Source organism: Oncorhynchus gorbuscha, linkage group LG04 (assembly GCF_021184085.1).
Source record: "Oncorhynchus gorbuscha isolate QuinsamMale2020 ecotype Even-year linkage group LG04, OgorEven_v1.0, whole genome shotgun sequence".
Classification (NCBI taxonomy): domain Eukaryota; kingdom Metazoa; phylum Chordata; class Actinopteri; order Salmoniformes; family Salmonidae; genus Oncorhynchus; species Oncorhynchus gorbuscha.
In genome coordinates, this window is record NC_060176.1 from 46,062,911 (window position 1) to 46,086,906 (window position 23,996).

At 40.5% G+C, this 23,996-nt stretch overlaps 1 pseudogene; it reads right to left on the reverse strand.

Moving 5' to 3' along the window:
* The window catches only part of LOC124034149, a 118,907-nt pseudogene that overhangs the window by 20,257 nt on the left and 74,654 nt on the right, over nucleotides 1-23,996 (reverse strand).

Consider the following 23,996-nt stretch of genomic DNA (forward strand, 5'->3'; position numbering starts at 1 on the left):
TCCCCTGCCCAGTCATGTGACATCCATAGATTAGGGCCTAATTACTTTATTTCAATTGACTGATTTCCTTATATGAACTGTAACTCAGTAAAATCGTTGAAATTGTTCCATGTTGCGTTTATATTTTTGTTCAGGCTTACAGGCTTACAATAATAACAATGACATACAATGATAATAATAAAAAGGATAAAAAAATAATTATTATAAATAAATGTAAGTTTTAAAATTTAATCCTACCTAATAATAAGGAGTTGTACAGTACACTGCATTCTTCTCATCTTTGTCCACTATAATATTAAAACATTATATCCCCCTCTTCACTATAGGCATTCTCTTTCTCTAACTTTGGTTTTACGTCAATGAAAAAGGCCTCCATCTTTGCAATCAACGGTGGCCTAGGCCAAGGCTCCTCTCTTGCACTCTCTCTCCTCAGAAGCAGGCACATGTGTACGCAAGGCATGAGAGAATGGCGCAGAAGCGCAAAATTCGGGGTGTCAGCTATGATAGACAACCTCTCCTGGACAATTTGGCCTGCTACAATGTTATTTATCAGCTTTTTATTTTTTATCAGCCAAATGCCAGCAATTACCAGCGAAGGGAAACCCTGGAGCATTTTCCCATCAGACTTGTGTTTCTGTCAAATTGACTTGTTGCAGATAAAAGTCTGTGAGTAAATACGTAGTGCACATCAAATAAGACCCTCAATATTTATTGAAAGGAGCATCGACCTCATCACTGTGCACTTTCACCACCCTGTGAAGTTCATCATAATTGATGTAATCTGTAGCCTTATAAACCGCATGCTTTCCCATGGTGTAGTGACATTTATCAGACACGTAGGCTACCTTACTCGCATAAGAAGGTTGGATGGAAACCTGGTTAATGTCGAGCCATTTTGAGGACGCTGGAATTACATTTTGGTTGATTGTGGACATGCCGGACAGGAGACTTTTGAAGTAGCCTACTCGGATTAAAACATTGTGACTGGCTGTGTTTATGCCACATATAAAAAGTCATACATTTTAAAAGTTAAACGATAAATATTTAGGCTCTATTGAAGTGTTAGGTTCAGGTGTGCGAGGAATAGCCGCTCGGATTGGAGAGGAGGCTGAGCATGTGATAAGTTTTCCTGAATAATTGGGCCTGCTGGGAGTATATGTGGCCACATTATTATAGGACAACTTGGGAGAATGATGATGTGAAACAGACAGCATATTCAGTATCAGAAGTAAAAATACAGCCAGACTGGCCTGCTACTGTTGAGTGGACCCACAACTGGTCTGTTATTCAAATTCCATTTTCACTTCAGCCGAGAGTAGGCTATAGAATGTTGTACTCACTTTTAAACAATAATGCAATTATTCATTGCATTGTATTGTCCCTAAACAAGATCAACAGGGGAGATGTTTTTAGCTGTGTGTCTCATGTCTTCACTGTTCTTTCATGCTCCATGATGCACCTGGCCTCTGCACTGCCTATCAGCTATTGTAATGCGACGCTACTGGCGGCAGAGAAGTCAGGCGCAGGAGAGCGGAAACGGATTCACAACGGTTGTGTTTAATAACCATAAACCACCGTCAACAGAATAATACAATAGATGGGTCAAACAAAACCCAGTACATACCAGCATACCGTGCACAAGCACTACAACAAACAATTACGGACAAGGACATGGGGGGGGGGGGAACAGAGGGTTAAATACTCAACATGTACTTGATGAAATTGGAACCAGGTGTGCTGGAAGACAAGACAAAACCCATGGAAAATTAAAAGTGGATCGGCGATGGCTAGAAGGTCGGTGACGTCGACCGCCGAACGCCGCCCAGACAAGGAGAGGGACCAACTTCGGCGGAAGTCGTGACAGCTATTCCTATTTGCTCCTGTCGATTCATATAAAAAATTGATGCAGACTTGAATGTTTTTATGTGTGTTATGATTGCTCGTTGGCCTATTTCAGATCTGGACAATGATCCACCTACCACTATTGTCACTATGAATGGTGGCTAGAGGACAGGACAGACCATTAGACTGTTAGAATATACTGACCTGTGGTATAGTAAAAATTTGCACACGGAAAAGCACAATGCATATGGGAAGTACCAAAACACCTTCCTTTCTATTGGGGAGGCGCATGCAAGCGGATGAGGAAATGTGTCTATGATGGAATAAATTACATAGTAAAACCTCCAAAGGAGCAAATGTAAACCAGGGAAAAACACACTACCCTCCCATGTGCCCAACAAAAAAAAATACACAACCCTTCCCAAAGCAAAAAAAAAAGTTTGACAACCCTCCCCTATTTTGGACTCCCCCTCCCCAGTAAATTGTGATCTGTCCCTAATCCATCCACTGGGTGAATGTTCCCAATGTGAATTAACAAGAGACAGGAAGTTTTCAAGCACATTTAGATGTTCAAATGTCTCTTTAAAGGCCAACTCTAGTACCAGTTCCACTCAAGTACTCTACCTCATATCTCAATTCACTCAGTGGCATTTCTCGATATTCCAGTTCAGACCCAGTTCCTTTCATGTTATCATTATTCCTAGTCTCCTAACGTACATGAAAAAGATGTCAATCCCAGTCCTCAACCAGTAGCCTACCTCCCTGTGTGTGCCAGCTCCTCTCCTAGTTCGTGAGCCACTGGCATCTCCTCATCCTCAGCGTGGCCTCCACTTCCTCCCGCCGTACCGTTCGGCTGACCCAGCTCATTCAGAGAGTGCACTGACTTCCTGTAAACAGAGGGAATACACACAGGAAGTGAGGGAAGGGAAGTGTTGATGACAGAAATACTGAGAAGGACCTCATATCTGGGTCTTAGAGGTGACTTTTTTTAAATGTGGGGAAATGATTAGGTAATGGAACTAACATAGATTAAACTAGATTATAAAACCTAAATATGACTCCAACCTCTTGTCAGCCGTGGGCACCTTCTTAGGTGGCTCGATACGGATCTTGGGGTCCCACTCGCCGGGCGGCAGCACAATCACCTCATCCAAGAACTCATCTATACCTGCAATCAGATCTTCTCGATCTCTAGCCTTGTACGCCACATCACTAAAGAGCTGTGGGAGGGGGGGGGTGAGAGAGAAAGATAAATTATTACTATTATTACTATTAGTAATGGGATACAAACCCTGGGAACTGTTCCTAATTTATGACCATGGTGGGACTCTGTTTAAAACACCTGTATTTTATGGTGACATTCAATGTTTTTCCCCATGATCGTGACAGGAGAGGCTGACCGTTACCAACAGCAAGCCATGGTGGCATCATTATCAGTATGTGAAGTCCACACATTTTTGGCTGACTCAAGTTGCCAGACAATCAAGCCTGCATTTCCATGTCATCTGTATTCAAGAAAAAAAGGAAGCATTGACAGACACTTACGTCATCCACCATTAGAGTAGCTATGGCTCGACCGATCTGATTATAGGACTTGGCTTTTCCTGTGGGCCCCAACAGAATAAACAGGAATCTGTGGTAGTGTGGGGAAAAAAGGTACCTCAACAACGGCTCTCAAAATGTCAAAAGATGTGCTCGCTTGGGCATAAGAACAGACGCAAAGGAGAAAGTAAGGCAGCAACTATTTACAGTATGTGTAAAGTATGTTAGACCACAGACCACATTTTGTAAATTTTTGTCATTTAGCAGAAACTTATCCAGTGCGACTTACAGTCAGTGCATTCAACTAAGGTTAGATTAGGTAGTGTGGATAAAATAGACACCTCAAAAATGGTTTAGGGCTCACAAAATACATTTGCATGGGTATAAGAACAAATACGGAGAAAAAGACGAGAGACAGACAAGAAGAGAGAGAGAGAGCGAGAGAAACACACAGATAGACAGACAGAGAGGAGTAAAGGGTAATATGAATAGACATGGCAATGTGTCAGACAGGCAGGCAGAGAGCCATTACCTGGTGGGCACAGGAACCTCTGTAAGTCCTCCCAGAGTGGTGGCCTGTGCCAGGCGGACAAAGGCTACAAAGGGTTTATCCAGGAAGTCCACCTCACCCACTAGCACATTTGATGCCTCGGCATCTCTAGGGATCTTTTTCATGAACTTATTCCTTAGCTATGGAGGGAGGGAGGGAGTCAAAAATAGATGATACATCATGGCATATACTGTATGGTATGGACACTGGATTTCTTGTCAGCATAACTGACAAAACACATTTGAGGTGAAATTGCATCATATCTTCAAGTTCAAGTCCTAGTTTTTTTATATACCCAGATAAATATCCCTATATGACACTAATAAATTATTCAAATATGAAAGTGAAACCATACACTATGTGCATATAATAGATTTATCCTTCTTGACATTGTCATTGTGCTCTAACAATGCCTTTAGGCTTCTATCTATCCACTCCATGATCTGTTTGAAAAACATAATTACATTTCACCTCACAACTCTTCTGGCAGCATATGTTTTTGCTGGATAACAAAATTGGTCTCTGAGCCTAATTCTAATTAATGTAGCCTGGGACTTGAATGTGTGAAGGAAACATGGCCAACGGTATCACTAGCACACTGGTACATGATTTACTGCATGTATGTATGCCCCTACGTGTAGTATAAACCACTCAACCATAGACTAAACAGTGAGGGTAGTTTAAAAACATTGAGATAGCCTGGAAGCCAGTCTGTTTTTGCGTTACGCTAGCCAAATAGATGCAGAAACAGTCAAGTACCCATGTATTAATTTGCATATCTACTGAGTTACACTCGCCGTATTTGTCCAGACCATTATCTCAAGACAATTATTTGGGCATAAATATTGTCAGAGGCATCCGTTTTAACCCAATACTTAGCACAACACGCCTGACCCATCCTCCATCATTCACAGCATAATAACCCTGCTAACAATGGAATTAAAGAGAGACCGTCTGTCTCACTGGGTTTAAATTCTCCTTTTAAATCACCCTAATAACAGACTGAATTGTGAAGCAGCCTGCTCCAAACTGCTCTGTGACACCAACACTTAAAACGAACCCAATCAAATATTTCATGAGAATTATAACAATGCTGACTCTCATCGGGTTCCCATGGCAACAATGAAATACAACTGCAATACAAATCCTCTGCAGCATACAGCTGCTTGCCACACTTAATTAAAATGTACATGTAAAATTCAGCACATTTACTGGTTAAATGGATATTGAAAATTCGGCACAAACACATACTGTATGTATACGCAAACTCAACACGTTTTGCCATTGCAAAAGAAGGAATATGAATTCCTACAAACACTCTGGTTGCAATTCAATCAAACATCGTTACGGAAAACTAATATAATTTCTGCATAGAGGAAGTGCACATTTTAAGTAATGTAACGACCCTAAATTAACTTAAATTATAAGACCTAAATTATTTTATGACAATAATTCTGTAAAACCTGCAGTTTCGCTCTGCAAGGATGTTTGAATGAATTGAGCCTGCTGAGTTGTAATGTTGCATTAGTGGGTCACCTGGTCTGTGCTCAGAGTGTCTGCAATGTCATTCATACTCCTACTGGGCATGACCTGTAAAGCAACACAGTACATATGAACAATTGATCATATCAATGTTGAGGATATGGAGAGTGTTCTATGTATCAAAGACACGTGCAAATCAACTGAGTTTTTCTTCTTCAAATGAAATGAATTCATGACCTGAAGAGGATTACATATTATCACTTCTCCAATGGATTTTTTAAACAAGCAGGTGCTGCTGAGTATGGCTGGGGAGGAGGCCAGGAGGGGTCAATGCCCCCCCTTTGGACTCCGAGGTTTTTTCATTTTTTAACACCTGTAACTGCAATTTCCTGCAATCTAGAGCAAAATATGGCCTTATATGATAACAAATAAAATAAAAATACAGTACCAGTCAAAAGTGTGGACACGCCTACTCATTCAAGGATTTTTATTTATTTGTACTATTTTCTACATTTTAGAATAATAGCAAAGACATCAAAACTATGAAATAACACATATGGAATCATGTTGTCACCAAAAAAAGTGTTAAACAAATCAAAATATATGTAATATTTTAGATTCTTCAAAGTAGCCACCCTTTGCCTTGACGGCAGCTTTGCACACTCTTGGCATTCTCTCAACCAGCTTCACCTGGAATGCTTTCCCAACAGTCTTGAAGGAGCTCCCACATATGCTGAGCACTTGTTGGCTGCATTTCCTTCACTCTGCGGTCCAACTCATCCCAAACCATCTCAATTGGGTTTAGGTCGGGTGATTGTGGAGGCCAGGTGATCTGATGCAGCACTCCATCACTCTCCTTCTTGGTCAAAATGTCCTTACACAGCCTGGAGGTGTGTTTTGGGTCATTGTCCTGTTGAAAAACAAATGATAGTCCCACTAAGCGAAACCAGATGGGTTTCCATTCATCGACTCCGCATCTCACAAAGACACAGAGGTTGGAACCAAAAATCTCAAATTTGGACTCATAAGATCAAAGGACAGATTTCCACCGATCTAATGTCCATTGATCGTGTTTCTTGGCCCAAGCAAGTTTATTCTTCTTATTGGTGTCCTTTAGTAGTGGTTTCTTTGCAGCAATTCGACCATGAAGACCTGATTCACACAGTCTCCTCTGAACAGTTGATGTTGAGATATGTCTGTTACTTGAACTCTGTGAAGCATTTATTTGGACTGCAATCTGAGGTGCAGCAGAGGTAACTCTGGGTCTTCCTTTCCTGTGGTGGTCCTCATGAGAGCCAGTTTTTTCATAGCGCTTTATGTTTTTTGCGACTGCACTAGAGGAAACTTTCAAAGTTCTTCTTGTCTTAAAGTAATGATTGACTGTCGTTTCACTTTGCTTATTTAAGCTGTTCTTGCCATAATATGGACTTGGTCTTTACCAAATAGGGTGAAGACCAATCTATTTGTGTGTTGTTGTGTTGTGACCTACCTTGTCACAACACAACTGATTGGCTCAAACAGATTAAGGAAAGAAATTCCACAAATGAACTTTTAACAAGGGACACCTGTTAATTGAAATGCATTCCAGGTGAAGCTGGTTAAGAGAATGCCAAGAGTGTGCCAAGCTGTCATCAAGGCAAAGGGTGGCTACCTTTAAGAATATAAAATATAACATATATTTTGATTTGTTTAACACTTTCTTGGTTACTACATGATTCTGTGTTATTTCATAGTTTTGATGTCTTCACTATTATTCTACAATGTAGAAAATAGTAAAAATAAAGAAAACCCTTAGAATGAGTAGGTGTGTCCAAACTTTTGACTGGTACTGTATATATTTTACGCCTCTCGTACATTCTTTAGGGAGAACCCTGTAGTATTCTATATCGCTTCAAACACATCTAAAAAGAGAGCGGCAAATAATTTGATATTAAAAGCTGCAATATGTCACTTTTTGGGTGACCCGACCAAATTCAGATAGAAATGTATGTTCTAGATCTGTTAGTCTCATTGAAAGCAAGTTTCTATATGCTATATGCTTCCCGTTCTTAAGTTTTGTTTTTGCGTCTTTTACTTTTGGTTTTGTACACCAGCTTCAAACAGCTGAAAATACTATATTTTCAGTTATGGAAAATATATTTCATAGCGTTTAGAATGAACAATGATTCTCTACACTATCCTTGCTTGTTTTGTCATATAAACTGAAATTAAGCAAACTATTCGAATTTTAGCAACTAGGAAATGGAGGAGCGATTTCTGCAGAGTGCATCTTTAAGAGCGATACAAGAAGTCACAGGAAGAGAGCGTGATAGAAAGAGAAAAAGAAACAGACAGGCTCTAGAAAGATGTTGAGAAAGAGACTCACGCAGACGACCATAGCCTCCTGATTTCATGCGTAGGTCCTCTGTGGAGCGGTTGAATGCGGCCGCTGCCCCTGGACTACGAGCTGAGGAGGGAATTCAAGTAAGGAAGACAGAAGACTGTTTAAGAAGATAGACTATAATTTATCCTTGGGGATAAAGTTTATTTAATTCAACTGAATAAAACTGGGAGGACTGCATACATTTTGTTGTGGTTGATAATTTGCAAGTGTAAGAAAGCCTGTGCAGTGGGCATAATATATATATTTATGTGTATACCTAGGCTACAAATTTAAACCTTCGGCAGTACTATAATGTGTAGGGATACCGATGGCCATTCTTGACCATAGAGCAGAGGGACACTCACGGGCACCACCACCGCTGGCCTTGCCCATGTCAGCCAGAGAGCGGTGGATGGGCTTTTTTGGTCTGGTGCCTGTGCTTCCTCAGGAGGACAAAGCTGATCTTCTCTCTCAGGTCAGGAGACAACATGCCCTCGTCTATCTGCCGCTCAATGATTTCATCTGCAGGAGAACGTTGTCTTAGTACTGTTTGTAGTATCACTCACAACCAACAGTTAATTTCCTTGTTGGTACCATAATGCCTTTCCTGTCAACTACTGGATGCTGCTTGCCTCACTGAACTAAACTGCACACACGAGGCTAACTGTTCTTAGAAGGGGAAAACTCTCCTTGTCATTTGTGACAGAGACTTGAAATTGTTAACAGTACTATCTCTAAACATGAGGTAAGAATCACACAACACTTATTTGGCATGTGTAACAGTATAGACTTTACGTCCGTCCCCTCGCCCCGAACTGGGAGCGAACCAGGGACGCTCTGCACACATCAACAGTCACCCTCGAAGCATTGTTACCCATCGCTCCACAAAAGCCGCGGCCCTTGCAGGGCAAGGGGAACCACTACTTCAAGGTCTCAGAGCACGTGACGTCACCGACTGAAACGCTATTAGCGCGCACCACCGCTAACTAGCTAGCCATTTCACATTGGCTACACATGCATTAGCGCTCTGTAAAGGGGAATTTGTGATGCTCACCAACTATCTGAGGCAGTGAGTATCCCTCCAGATCCAGCACCACAGTGCCGGTCTGTAGACAGGTCCTGAGCTCAAACAGACTGTGCAGGGACAGGGTGGACACATGGGGCTTGCTCCACCTCTCCCCTCCGTCCTCTACCTTCTCCTCAAACTTCACCCACCTGGTCCCCAGGTCAGAAAGAGGGCATGAGTTGGAAGGGACAAATCACTCAAGTCAAAACTGGTATGATGTAAACACTGACTGCTTGTCTTGGGAATGACACATGCTAACAATCAGACATTCATAATAAACATGAAATGCATGACAAAATTGGTTGGTTCTGGAATGTCTATGCTGAAGGAATGGGATCATTTGTTCTATGAAATGTACTTTTGGTATCACCATACGCACGTTAAAATAAAAATGAGTCTACAATACAGGTGACTCAGAAGTTCATAGCTATAACTTTAACATAGACCGTCAACTTCTTGGCACGAACTTGACAGACTTGATATTGGCTGTCAAGGCTGGCTTTTGGCGTGTGTTTCTATTATGTGTCTGTATGTCTGTGTGTGTGTAATTTATGGGTCAGAAGTCACCTAGCAGACTCTTTCCACTCCAGCTCGTCCCCGTCCTGCTGCAGCGTGTCCATCTCAGTGAAGAGGGTGGGGTTGGGCATGTCATCATCCTCTCCCAGGATATAGCGGAGACGCTCCGCTGCAGGGGACACTGGGACAAACACACACACACGTCAGACATCAGCACTGCTTGACAGACTCATATTTACTCTGGAGACTTTTTGGCTTTTATGTCTCTGAAATATAAACATGCTTAATCTCTTCCCTGTGAACCCACTTATTAAGCGGGGAGTTTCAAGCAGTGGTGCATCAACAGATGGTGATGATTACATTTCCTCACATTTAAAAGGTCAAGCTGAATATTTGAATGTTTTACTGGGTTGTTATAATTCCTCACAGGCAGGGATGAAGGGGTGGTAAACTGAAAAAATGAAGCTGATCAATTGGACCAGCAAGTTTAAAAACGTGTCATTCTGTCTTACCCTTCACTTCAATGGCAGTGATCTGATCTTGAGCGTGACAGCATTTCTATCAATCCTACAGGAACATCTGTGACCGGAGGGCTTGATCTCTACCACGAGGTGTCAATGCCCGGGCTAACCTGACAAACAGTGCCTTCAGAAAGTATTCAAATACCATTTACTTATTCCACATTTTGTTGTGTTACAGCCTGAATTAAAAATGGATTACATTGATTTAAATCCCTCACTCATCTACACACATTACCCCATAATGAAATGTTAGCACATTTATTCAAGATGAAATACAGAAATATCTCATTTACGTAAGTGTTACAACCGTTTCGATGTTAGCAACTTAGTTGGGTTGATTTATGAAAGATATAGAAATCTATTGAGAATGCTTATTATTGTAGAGGAATGTATGTAAACTGTTCATTATGTTAAATACAGTATGTATATTAGAAGCCTTTTATGGATGCTATTGTGACACCAGGTGGACACCTATGGTTGACCTGTAAGAATAGAGAATGAGGGGTTATGGGTAAAAATGGTGTCAGTAACTCATTAGGACAGGTGATGGCGCTTGATGTAAGACACCTAGTAGAGCTATAGTTTTCTACTTATGTCGTCGCTAAGGTTCCAGATGATAAAATGCCACATCTATGGAAACCCATAAGGAACCAAACCTGTATTTAGGTGTTTATAGAAGTGGCCATTTAGAATAATGAACCCTAGCCACTACATGTCAATACATTTGGCAGCAATTATAGTTGTGAGTCTTTCTGGGTAAATCTCTATGAGCTTTGCACACCTGGATTGTACAATATTTGCACATTATTCTTTTAAAATTCTTCAAGATCTGTTGGTTGTTGATCATTGCTAGACAGGCATTTTCAAGTCTTGCCATAGATGTTCAAGCCGATTTATGTCAAAACTGTAACTAGGCCACATAAGAATAGGGCTGTTGCATTGACAGTATTACCATCACACCGGGAGTCATGACCGCAGTAAAATTCCACGCGAGTTAAGGTAATCTCTTATGCACTCAGGACATGCATTGATGCACCATCGGGTTGTTAATGGCCTGGTACTCAGTGCTCTATTGTCCCTCTAACCACTCTGACATCAAAGCAAAAGTATCATGCTTTAAAAACTCACCTCACTGTGATGATCAATTTGAAGAAAGTTCGAAAGCAGGTTGAAACTGAGTGAAAAACATGGTCGTTGCGGATGTTGTTTCAAAGTCTAACACAACAAAACGAAATGGACAGCGCTTTCTAAGGTGATGATTAATGAAATACACCTCATGCATAGCCTATTGGAGCTTATGCATATGCATAGACTTGTGAGCCCAAGCACGAAAGAAAAACATGGATTCAAATGATTATTGTGATGCTGTTACACAATACATAACCTACAACATATTACGCATAGCAGAAAAGCACACAACAAAACTGCTTTAAGATGTCTTTGCTACATACTTGGTCTATCCTTTACTCCGAAAGTAAACAAATGGATAAGAGCGTCTGCTAAATGACTTAAATGTAATGTAAATGTATTCGCCTTGAGTGTGGACTGTATTATTATTCACATTGGATGGATTGGTTACCTTACGCTACACTCCCAACATTTCTATCCATGAGTCTGAGAGAACAGCCAGCCCTAGGGGATACTGTTAGTTCATTGATTGTGTAGGGCGGTTTACAATTAGAAATGATAGTGAATTTGATTTTGAATTGCCTACTAGGGAAATGAGTATATTTTCATAATTAATGGACAGACACCTTTAGCCACAGAATATCTCACCACCGCGCGTTTCCATCTCCTCCTCTCTCTCCTTTACAGTATTCCTTCGTTCACCTTTATTCCTTCCACGAGCACGCAGACGGGCAGTCAATAGTGACATTTTTTCATTGCGAAAACATGCTACTATCGATGTTCCCGATCAGTTTTCACTTGGTTTCCCAAATTAATAGAAAAACGGACCTGCGGCCTCCATTTGATGTTGGAGTGCATTCAGATGACATTTTAGCAAAGACAAGATTAAATTCAGAATAGCCTGATGGGTGAAAATATGATCACTTGATGAGAAAACATCTGTGCAGCCTGAGGCAAGGAACAAAGCACAAGCTTTTTTTCTGACTTTCTCAAATTATCAATAGCCCATAGTAGCATCATTCAGACCATATATGTTTTGTTTTTCACAACTAACGTTGCCAAATAACATAGTGCATTTGAATATATAGTGCATTTGGAAACGATCTACACACAATACCCCATAATAACAAAGCAAAAAAAAAGGTTTATAGGCACTTTTGCAACTGTATAAAAAAACGGAAATGTTACATTTACATAAGTACTTTCAGCCTCAGCCTCGATTACAGCCTCGAGTCTTCTTGGGTATGTAGCTACAAGCTTGGCAAACCTGTATTTTGAGAGTTTCTCCCATTTTTCTCTGCAAATCCTCTCAAGCTCTGTAAGGTTGAAAAGGGAGCTTCGCTGGACAGGTATTTTCAGGTCTTTCCAGAGATTTTCGATCGGGTTCAAGTCCAGGCTCTGGCTGGGTCACTCAAGGACATTCAGAGACGTGTCCCGATTCCACTCCTGCGTTGTCTTGACTGTGGGCTTAAGGTTGTTGTCCTGTTGGAAGGTGAACCTTCACACCAGTCTGGGGTTTTGAGAGCTCTGGAGCAGGTTTTCATCAAGGAAATCTCTGTACTTTGCTCCGTTCATCTTTTCCTCAATCCTGACTAGTCTCCCAGTCCCTGCTGCTGAAAAACATAAAATCCAAATCAAATCAAATTGTATTGGTCACATACACATGCTTAGCAGATGTTATTGCGAGTGTAGCGAAATGCTTGTACTTCTAGTTCCGACAGTGCAGCAATATCTAACAAGTAATATCTAACAATTCCAAAACAGATACCTAATACACATATCTAAGTAAAGGAATTGATTAAGAATATATAAATATAAATATATGGATGTGCAATGACAGAGCGGCATAGGCTAAGATGAAATAGATAGAATACGGTATAACCTCCTGCGTTTCTAGGAAACTATGCAGTATTTTGTTTTTCTATGTGTTATTTCTTACATTGTTACCCCAGGAAATCTTAAGGTTTATTACATACAGTCGGGAGGAACTATTGGATATAAGAGCAACGTCAACTCACCAACATTAAGACCAGGAATACGACTTTCCCGAAGTGGATCCTCTGTTTGGTGTACCACCCAGGACAATGGATCAGATCCCAGCCAAAGACCCAAAACAAAGGCGACGCAGAAGGGGCAGACGGAGCGGTCTTCTGGTCAGGCATCGTAGACGGGCACATCACGGACCGATCCCGAACATACTACTCGCCAATGTCCAGTCTCTTGACAACAAGGTAGATGCAATCCGAGCAAGGGTTGCCTTCCAGATAGACATCAGAGATTGTAATGTTCTTTGTTTCACGGAAACATGGCTCACTCGTGATACGTTATCAGAGTTGGTAGAGCCACCTGGTTTCTTCACGCATCGCGCCGACAGAAACAAACATCTCTCTGGTAAGAAGAAGGGCGGGGGTGTATGCCTTATGATTAACGAGACGTGGTGTGATCATAACAACACAGAGGAACTCAAGTCCTTTTGTTCACCTGACCTAGAATTCCTTACAATAAAATGCCGACCGCATTATCTACCAAGAGAATTCTCTTCGATCATAATCACAGTCGTATATATCCCCGCCCCCCCAAGCCGACACATCGACAGCCCTGAAAGAAGTTCATTTGGCTCTATGTAAGAGTTTAAGAGGTTCTTAGTCACCTCACTGACCAAGGTCCTTCTCCCCTGATTGCTCAGTTTGGCTGAGCGACCAGCTCTAGGAAGAGTCTTGGTGGTTCCAAACTTCTTCCATTTAAGAATGATGGAGGCCACTGTGTTCTTGGGGACCTTCAATGCTGCAGACATTTTTTGGTACCCTTCCCCAGATCTGTGCCTGTACACAATACTGTCTCTGAGCTCTACGGACAATTCCTTCGACCTCATGGCTTGGTTTTTGCTCTGACATGCACTGTTAACTGTGGAACCTTATAGACAGGTGTGGGCCTTTCCAAATCATGCCCAATCAATTGAATTTCCAATCCAGCTGTAGAAACATCTCAAAGATGATCAATGGAAACAGGCTGCAGCTGAACTTAATTTCGAGTCTCATGACAAAAGGTCTGAATACTTATGTAAATACGTTTTTTCTGTTTTATTTTTTTTATTATACATTTGCAAACATTTCTAAAAACCTGTTTTCGCTTTGTGATTATGGGGTATTGTGTTGATTGATGAGGAACATTTTATTCTTCTTCCTATAAAATCATATAATATAAAATAATGGCATTGGACTTATAAGCATATACAGTGGCTTGCAAAAGTATTCACCCCCTTGGCATTTTTACTATTTTGTTGCATTACAATCTGGAATTAAAATGGATTTTTTTTGCGGGTTTGTATGATTTGATTTACACAACATGCCTACCACTTTGAAGATACGAAACATTTTTGGGGATGAAACAAACAAGTAATAAGAAAAAAAAACTGAAAACTTGATTGCATAACTATTCAACCCCCCAAAGTCAATACTTTGTACAGCCACCTTTTGCAGCAATTACAGCTGCAAGTCTCTTAGGGTATGTCTCTATAAGCTTGGCACATCTAGCCACTGGGATTTTTGCCCATTCTTCAAGGCAAAACTGCTCCAGCTCCTTCAAGTCGGATGGATTCCGCTGGTGTACAGCAATCTTTACATCATACCACAGATTCTCAATTGGATTGAGGTCTGGGCTTTGACAAGGCCATTCCAAGACATTTAAATGTTTCCCCTTAAACCATTCAAGTGTTGCTTTAGCAGTATGCTTAGGGTAATTGACCTGCTGGAAGGTGAACCTTCGTCCCAGTCTCAAATCTCTTGAAGAATGAAAAAGGTTTCCCTCAAGAATTTCCCTGTATTTAGCGCCATCCATCATTCCTTCAATTCTGACCAGTTTCCCAGTCACTGGCGATTAAAAACATCCCCACAGCATGATGCTGCCACAACCATGCTTCACTGTGGGAATGATGTTCACGGGGTGATGAGAGGTGTTGGGTTTGCGCCAGACATAATGTTTTCCTTGATGGCCAATAAGCTCAATTTTAGTCTCATCTAACCAGAGCACCTTCTTCCATATGTTTGGGGAGTCTCCCAAATGCCGTTTGGCGAACACCAAATGTGCTTGCTTATTTTTTTCATTAAGCAATTACTTTTTTCTGGCCACTCTTCCGTAAAGCCAAACTCTGTGGAGTTTACGGCTTAAAGTGGTCCTATGGACAGATACTCCCATTTCAGCTGTGGGGCTTTGCAGTTCCTTCAGGGTTATCTTTGGTTTCTTTGTTGCTTCTCTGATTAATGACCTCCTTGTTTGGTCCATGGGTTTTGGTGGGGGGCCTCTCTTGGCAGGTTTGTTTTGGTGCCAGATTCTTTCCATTTTATATTAATGTATTTAATGGTGCTCCGTGGGATTTTCAAAGTTTATGATCTTTTTTATAACCCAACCCTGATCTGTACTTCTCCACAACTCTGTCCCTGACCTGTTTGGAGAGATCATTGGTCTTCATGGTGTCACTTGCTTGGTGGTGCCCCTTGCTTAGTAGTGTTGCAGACTCTGGGGCCTTTCAGAACAGGAACTGAACAGATCTACTGAGATCATGTGACAGATCATGTGACACTTAGATTGCACACAGGTGGACTTTATTTAACTAATTATGTGACTACTGAAGGTAATTGGTTGCACCAGATCTTATTTAGGGGCTTCATAGCAAAGGGGGTGAATACATATGCACCCTCCACTTTTCCATTGTTTATTTTTTAGAATTGAAACAAGTTTTTTTTTTCATTTCACTTCACCAATTTGGAATATTTTGTATATGTCCATTACATGAATTCCAAATAAAAAATACATTTTAATTCCCGGTTGTAATGCAACCAAAATTGGAAAAATGCCAAGGGGGGTGAATACTTTTGCAAGGCACTGTATTGTCAGCTAAATGAACAAGTCTACAGCCTATGGCATAGAACATAGCCAGATAACATACAATAGGCCAACTCATATTCTGTTCTTCTGAAATATATTTTCTTCATATAATAATATTTCTTTAGACCTGACTAAAATTAATGATGGATTTATTGAGATAAATTAATTTATTGGACTTTTTTAAATGTAGATATTCCAAAGGCGCACATTAGGAGCTTGTCTGCATGGAGGCCTGGAGATGCTAAACTTGTTTATGTTAACTAACGATCAATTACCATGAGACTGGCAGACTTTTGCATGACAGCTGACAAAATTTCATGACCCCCTATACAACCCTACTCAGGAACATTCAATGTCGTCTTGGTAAGCAACTCCAGTGTATATTTGGCTTTCTGTTTTAGGTTATTGTCCTGTTGAAAGGTGAATTTGTCTCACAGTGTCTGTTGGAAAAAAGACTGAACCAGGTTTTCATCTAGGATTTAACTTGTACTTAGCTCTATTCCCTTCCTTTTTATCCCCCAAAAACTCCCTAGTCCTTGCCGATGACAAACATACCCACAACATGATGTAGCCACCAGCATGCTTGAAAATATTAAGAGTGGTACTCAGTGATGTTTTGTAACACTTTGTATTCAGGAAATAAAGTTTATTTCTTTGCCACATTTTTGCATTTTACTTTAATGCATTATTGCAAACAGGATGCATGTTTTTGAATATTTTTTATTCTGCACAGGCTTCCTTTTTTCATTCTGTCATTTAGATTAGAACGCGCTGCATGTCCTGCCTCTCCCATCTCCTCATTGGTTATACCCATGTGGGCAATTGAAAGATGAACTGTAGTCGGTTATGGTAATACATCTTATTATGAAAGTTAGTTGCCAATTGCCTTATAAAGTCCAAAGCAGAAGAAGACTGGAAGGAGGAGAGATGACTAGAAACGATTTGGTTGACTATTTTATGTGTGGATTAATTATCGGTGTAGAAGACCTTGTACATTTCAGGTAAAATAACAACTCAATGTGTATTTTCCAAGTCAAATTAGCTAGCAACAGCAAGCTAGATAAATTGCCATAAATGTTTCATGCTTTTCGACCTGTCTCCAATAAATATAATTGGTTCAGAGTTTGTTTTGATATTTCAACCTGCGTGTCGTGATCACGTTTGGTTTGGGTGGACAAAATCAATTTGTGCACGATACCGCACACACACACACGCACATCCGGTTTGGGCATGGTGTAACTTCAATGTTGATGATCTATCCTCAGTTTTCTCCTAGCACAGCCACCAAACTCTGTAACTGTTTTAAAATCACCATTGGCCTCATGGTGAAATCCCTGATCAGTTTCCTTCCTCTCTGGCAAATGAGTTAGGAGGGGATGCCTGTATCTTTGTAGTGATTGGGTGTATTGATACACCATCCAAAGTGTAATTAATAACATGAACACCATGTTCAAAGGGATATTCAATGTCTGCTCCTTTTTATTTGACCTATCCACATGTATTGCTTCCGAGGCCCGCCAGTGTAACTGCTAAACTGCATGCTGACTGTACTGCATGATTGTAGCTGGTTTACTAATGTGTTAGTTCTAGTAGCTATGTTGACTATGATGTTAGCTAATATGGTGACAACGTAGGCTGTGTGTAGCGGTTAACGATTATGATATGAAGGTTTGGCTTGGAAAGGTTTTTTTCACCTGGTCACTGACAGCTGAGGTGTTGTGCACTGAAGTCCACAAGTGAAGGGAAAAGGAGAGAGGAGGAGAGCATGTAGATATCAGAAGGAATTATATAAGAATTAAAGGGATCATGTTGTATGTATGTGGCGGCTGTGAAAGTGAACTGTGTTTGCGTGTGATCAGGGGTGTATTCATTCCGCCGATTCTGTTGAAACACGTTTCTTAAACGGAAGCAAACTGAGCGAAACAGGGATAAACAAATCTGAATTTGTCCAATTGAAAATCTCATTTGAACAGGTTAGACTAATGATTAGACCGTAGATCAGCTAGATGCAGGCAAGATTGTGCGATGCGGTATTGAATCTGTCACCTTGATTACTCAAATTTCACTCGACTTGTAAACTTTCATTCATATGCTAGATTGTAGCAACCTCTTGATGAGTATTGGAAAAATTCAAGAATCGTGTAGTAGCCTAAACCTATTGATGTTACATTGAGCTGGGTGAATGGAATATGAATGACAGTCCAATATGCTGTAATAGAAATAAGGCCATGCTCATGAAAGAAATATATATATCTTAAATGGCACCAACCGCCACTGATATATACATATAACTAGGGATAGAGTGACTCGGTAGCATGATACATGAAAAACATTAGCAGCAACTTATGTGATGAGTCATAAAAGTTAGTGAAAAAGGGTCAATGCAGATAGTCCGGGTAGCTATTTGGTTAACTATTTAACAAACCATTTAGCAGTCTTATGGATTGGGGCTAGAAGCTGTTCAGTGTCCTGTTGGTCCCAGATTTGGTGCATCGGTAACACTTGCCATGCGGTAGCGGAGAGAACAGTCTATGACTTGGGTGGCTGGAGTCTTAGACAATTTTTAGGGCCTTCTTCTGACACCGCCTGGTATAGAGGTCCTGGATGTGTGCTCTGTTCTCTATCCACTTGCATTGGACAAGGTTGAGAAGTTAGAGGGCTCATTTAACAAAGTAGTTAGGTACAATTAATAGGCAGAACAAAGTAGGCTACTGACATTTGGTACAACAAAGTCAACTTAATTTCATATGTTACTTTGAAAAACCCTAACCAACTGTAAGCAACTCTAAGAAACTTGTAGACACAAACAGTTTACAAACACAGTGTCTTGCTGCTTTGCGTGGTGTATGGGGGTCTCTACCTTCTTGCCCTTTGTGCTGTTGTCTGTGCCCAATAATGTTGGTACCCTGTTTTGTGCTGCTATCATGTTGTGCTGCTGCCATGTTGTGTTGCTACCATGTTGTTGTCGTGTTGTATTGCTACCATGCTGTGCTGTCATGTGTTGCTGCCATGCTATGTTGTTGTCTTAGGTCTCTCTTTATGTAGTGTTGTGTTTTCTCTCTTGTTGTGATGGGTGTTTTGTCCTATATTTTAATTGAATTACATTTTTCATCCCAACCCCCATCCCCGCAGGAGGCCTTTTGTAAATACGAATTTGTTCTTAACTGACTTGCCTAGTTAAATAAAATATAATCTCCTAACACTTTATTGTCCTGAAGGTCTTTGTATTTACTCTCTCAAATATTCAAACCTACTGTTCCTATTATTATTGTATGTATAATAGGCCTCTGCTAAGATTGCAGCTGTGTAGGTTCCCTCTTAAATCAGCTAACAAGCTGACTGAAAATAACAACTGTGTATTCAAGCTATTGTGCTGCAGTGAACTCAATTACACCACATTGAGCAATGTGTACATCCTCACATAATGAAAACATCCTCAATTCCATTCAACTAGCTGAGTGTTCTGGGTAAGGGATGCAATTCCAACTCCAACTGATTTATTTGATATTTTACTCTCTCTATTTTGGTTACTGTAAGAGTCACAGATCCACTCCCCCAAACAAGACAACATTTGCAGTTTTCTCAAGGGAGATAACAGCTGGCTAGTAGCTGGCTAGTGTTGTTATGATGCACTCAGCGTCACTGAAGTGTGATGTGACTCATTTGTGGAGTGAATGCAATGGTATCAAACAAATGGAAACCATGTGTTTGATGTGATCATGACATGCCTGTGATGTAATGTGTGATTAGACATACAGACATTTCCATGTAAAAATACCCAAGAGCACCGACGTGAAGTTCATAGGAGCATGTCAAATTGGGTGTCAAATGTAAATGTAGTCTATATTTTTGAGAAATTAAGGCATACATAACTCTTTCAACTATTTTCCATCCTAAAAATGAGAAATTAACAAACAGATGGAAAGGGGGTCTTACATTTTCAGCCTTCTGTAAGTTTAACAAACATTTCCGTGTGCCTTAAAATTCCGTTACCAGAAACCCACATATCTTTATGATATTTTCTGATTTCTCTCCTTCATGAGAAAGAAGGTTAATGAAAGTTCACAGAAGTACCAAGTAAAGGTAGACGTATCAATTAGTTAGTGTTTTTACTTATTTAAATTGTGTTTATGAACTATTAAGTGATTAAAACAAATTGGTAAAAGAATTTCCCCAAAAAATTGGTAACGGCATTTTTGCAATTGAATTGGCTACAATGGAAAATCATAGTAGTCACAAACCACAGTTGGGTTCACAAGTTTGGACAGCACAGTACAGTACCATACAGTGCAGTACATGACAGTAAACTAGAATACAATAAAGAAAAGTAGAGTATATTACAGTACAGCATAGCACAGCACAGAAGAGTACAGTACAGTAAAGTTGGTTCAGTACTAGGGGTGTAACCGTTAACCAAACTGAAAGTTCAGTACGTATTGTGGTTTTTGGGGGTTACTGTTCGGTTTCGATACAGTGGGAAAATGAAATGCCAACAGTTTACTGTAGTTCATTTTTGTTTTGACAAAAGAAGTAAAACTAACTTAGGAATAGATCTTGAGCCATATGATGTAGGGTCCTATAAAACCGTTTGTATTTTTTGCGTTATTCTGTTTTCTCCATTTTGGTTTTCGATGTTTCAGATTTTCCCTGTTTTTCAGGTTTTCAGTCTCAAAATCACACTTTAAAAAAAGAAAAACAACTAATTTGGAGGTTCTAAGTCCACAACAATGATTCAACCAGTGTAGATACCTTTCAATTTAGGTGCTACCAGCAAGAGCCTTGCTTGGTTAGTGATGTTTCTGAAGCACACATGTGATTTGCAGAGTTTGCTGAACAAATCACCACTGGATTGGTGTAAATAATCATGATACCATTCAGCCAGGTATGCATAGACTACTTTGTAGTTAACATATAATTTAGACGGTTTTTGGGAAAGCCTTTAATCTACCAGAAGGCGTTGTCATGAGCATCATTGCTAACGGATACATACAGGGCATTTTGGAAAGTATTCAGACCCCTTGACTTTTTCCACATTTTCTTACGTTACAGCCTTATTCTAAAATGGATTTCCCTCATCAACCTACACACAATACCCCATAATGACAAAACAAAAACAGGATTTTAGAAATGAAATATTACATTTACACAAGTATTAAGACCCTTTACTCAGTACTTTATGTAGCACCTTTGGCAGCGATTACAGCCTCACTGTCACGCCCTGGTCGAGGTATTTTGTGTTTATCTTTATTTATTTGGTGGAGTCCAGGGTGTGGCATGGGGTTTTTGTATGTGGTGTGTTGGTATTGGGATTGTAGCTTAGTGGGGTGTTCTAGTTAAGTCTATGGCTGTCTGAAGTGGTTCTCAGAGGCAGGTGTTTATCGTTGTCTCTGACTGGGAACCATATTTAGGCACCATATTCTTTGTGTGTTTCGTGGGTGATTGTCCTTAGTGTCCTTGTTCCTGTCTTTGCACCAGACAGGGCTGTTTCGGTTTTCACATTTCATTATTTTGTAGTTTCTTCATGTATAGTTTTTTCCTTCATTAAAATATCATGAATCATCATCACGCTGCATTTTGGTCTGACTCTCCTTCTCCACAAGAAAGCCGTTACACTCACGTTTTCTTGGGTATGAAGCTACAAGCTTGGCAAACCTGTATTTGGGGACTTTCTCCCATTCTTCTCTGCAGATCCTCTCAAGCTTTGTCAAGTTGGATGGGGAGCGTTGCTGTACAGCTATTTTCAGTTCTCTCCAGAGATGTTTGATAGTGTTCAAGTCTGGGCTCTGGCTGGGCCAATCAAGGACATTCAGAGACTTGTCCCAAAGCCACTCCTTCATTGTCTTGGCTGTGTGCTTAGGGTCATTCTCTTGTTGGAAGGTGAACCTACGCCCACAGTCTTAGGTCCTGAGCGCTCTGGAGCAGGTTTTCATCAAGGATCTCTCTGTACTTTGCTCCGTTCATCTTTCCCTCAATCCTGACTAGTCTCTGCCACTGAAAAACATCCCCACAGCATGATACTTCACTGTAGGGATGGTGCAAGATTTCCTCCACACGTGAGGCTTGGCATTCAGGCCAAAGAGTTCAATCTTGGTTTCATCAGACCAGAGAATCTTGTTTCTCATGGTCTGAGAGTCTTTAGATGTCTTTTGGCAAACTGCAAGTGGGATGACATGTGCCTTTTACAGAGGGGTGGCTTCCATCTGATCAATCTACCATAAATAACTGATTGGTGGAGTGCTGCAGAGATGGTTGTCCCTCTGAAAGGTTCTCCCATCTCCATTGAGGAACTCTGGAGCTCTGTTAGTGACCATCAGTTTCTTGGTCACCTCCCTGACCAAGGTCCTTCTTCCCTGATTGCTCAGTTTGGCCGGGAAGACAGCTCTAGTCTTGGTGGTTTCAAACTTCTTCCATTTAAGAATGATGGAGGCCACTGTTTTTCTTGGGGACCTTCAATGCTGCAGAAATGTTTTAGTACCCTTCCCCAAATCTGTGCCTTGACACAATACTGTCTCTGAGCTCTATGGACAATTCCTTCAACCTCATGGCTTGTTTTTTTTGCTCTGACATGCACTGGCAACTGTGGGACCTTACATACATGTGTGTGACTTTGCAAGTCATGTCCAATCAATTGAATTTACCACAGGTGGACTCCAATCAAGTTGTAGAAACATCTCAAGGATGATAAATGGAAACAAGATGCACCTGATCTCAATTTCCAGTCTCATAGGAAAGGGTTGGAATAATTATGAATACTTTAGTATTTTCAATACATTTGCAAACATTTCTAAAAACCTGTTTTCTCTTTGCCATTATGGGGTATTGTGTGTAGATTGACGAGGAAAACGTTTTATTTAATCCATTTTAGTATAAGGCTGTAACATAAAAAAATGTGGAAAAAGTCAAGGGGTCTGAATACTTCCCAAATGCACTGTAGTGGCAGTAGAACAATCACACACAGATGGGTCAATCCCGCGCTGTTGCCTCTTCAGAAAGTAGAAGAAAATACAAAGAATTTATGCATGTTGTTCATTCATGTCCTATCATCTTATCATGTTCTAATAAATTCAAAACATTTCGTTGATTACCTAGGTTCAATCCATTTTGGCTGCTACTGTTTCCCAAACTGAAGATTTAAATGATGATAGAGGATCCTCCAATTCCGGTTTATCAACCCCATCACTCGTCATCATACAGAACTAGATCCCTTGCTATGCTTCACAAAAGGATAGTTTGAAATGTGCCAATTAAGATTTACATTTTTATCACAACGTGTTCATAAGAGTGAAGACATCAAAACTATGAAATAACACATATGGAATCATGTAGTAACCAAAAAAATGTGTTAACAAATCAAACAATATTTGAGATTCATCAAAGTGTCCACCCTTTGCCTTGATGACAGCTTTGTACACACTTGGCATTCTCTCAAACAGCTTCATTAGGAATGCTTTTCCAACAGTCTTGAAAGAGTTCCCACATATGCTGAGCACTTGTTTGCTTCACTCCGCGGTTCAACTCATCCCAAACCATCTCAAATGGGTGATTGTGGAGGTTTGGACATCTGATGCAGCACTCCATCACTCTCCTTCTTGGTCAAATAACTTTTACACAGTCTGGTGGTGTGTTTTGGGAAATTGCCCTGTTGAAAAACAAATGATAGTCCCACTAAACGCAAACCAGATGGGATGGCGTATTGCTGCAGAATGCTGTGGTAGCCATGCTGGCACACTTATGGCTTGATTTCTAAATAAATCACTGACAGTGTCACCAGCAATGCATCCCCACACAATCACACCTCCTCTTCCATGCTTCACGGTGGGAGTCACACATGCGGAGAACATCTGTTCACCTACTTTGTGTCTCACGAAGACATGGAGGTTGGAACCCTACTAATGTCAATTGCTCGTGTTTCTTCTTCTTATTGGTGTCGTTTAGTAGTGGGTTCTTTGCAGCAATTCAACCATGAATGCCTGATTCACACAGTCTCCTCTGAACAGTTGATGTTGAGATGTGTCTGTTACTTGAACTTTGTGAAGCATTTATTTGGGCTGCAATCTGAATTGCAGTTAACTCTAATGAACTTATCCTCTGCAGCAGAGGTAT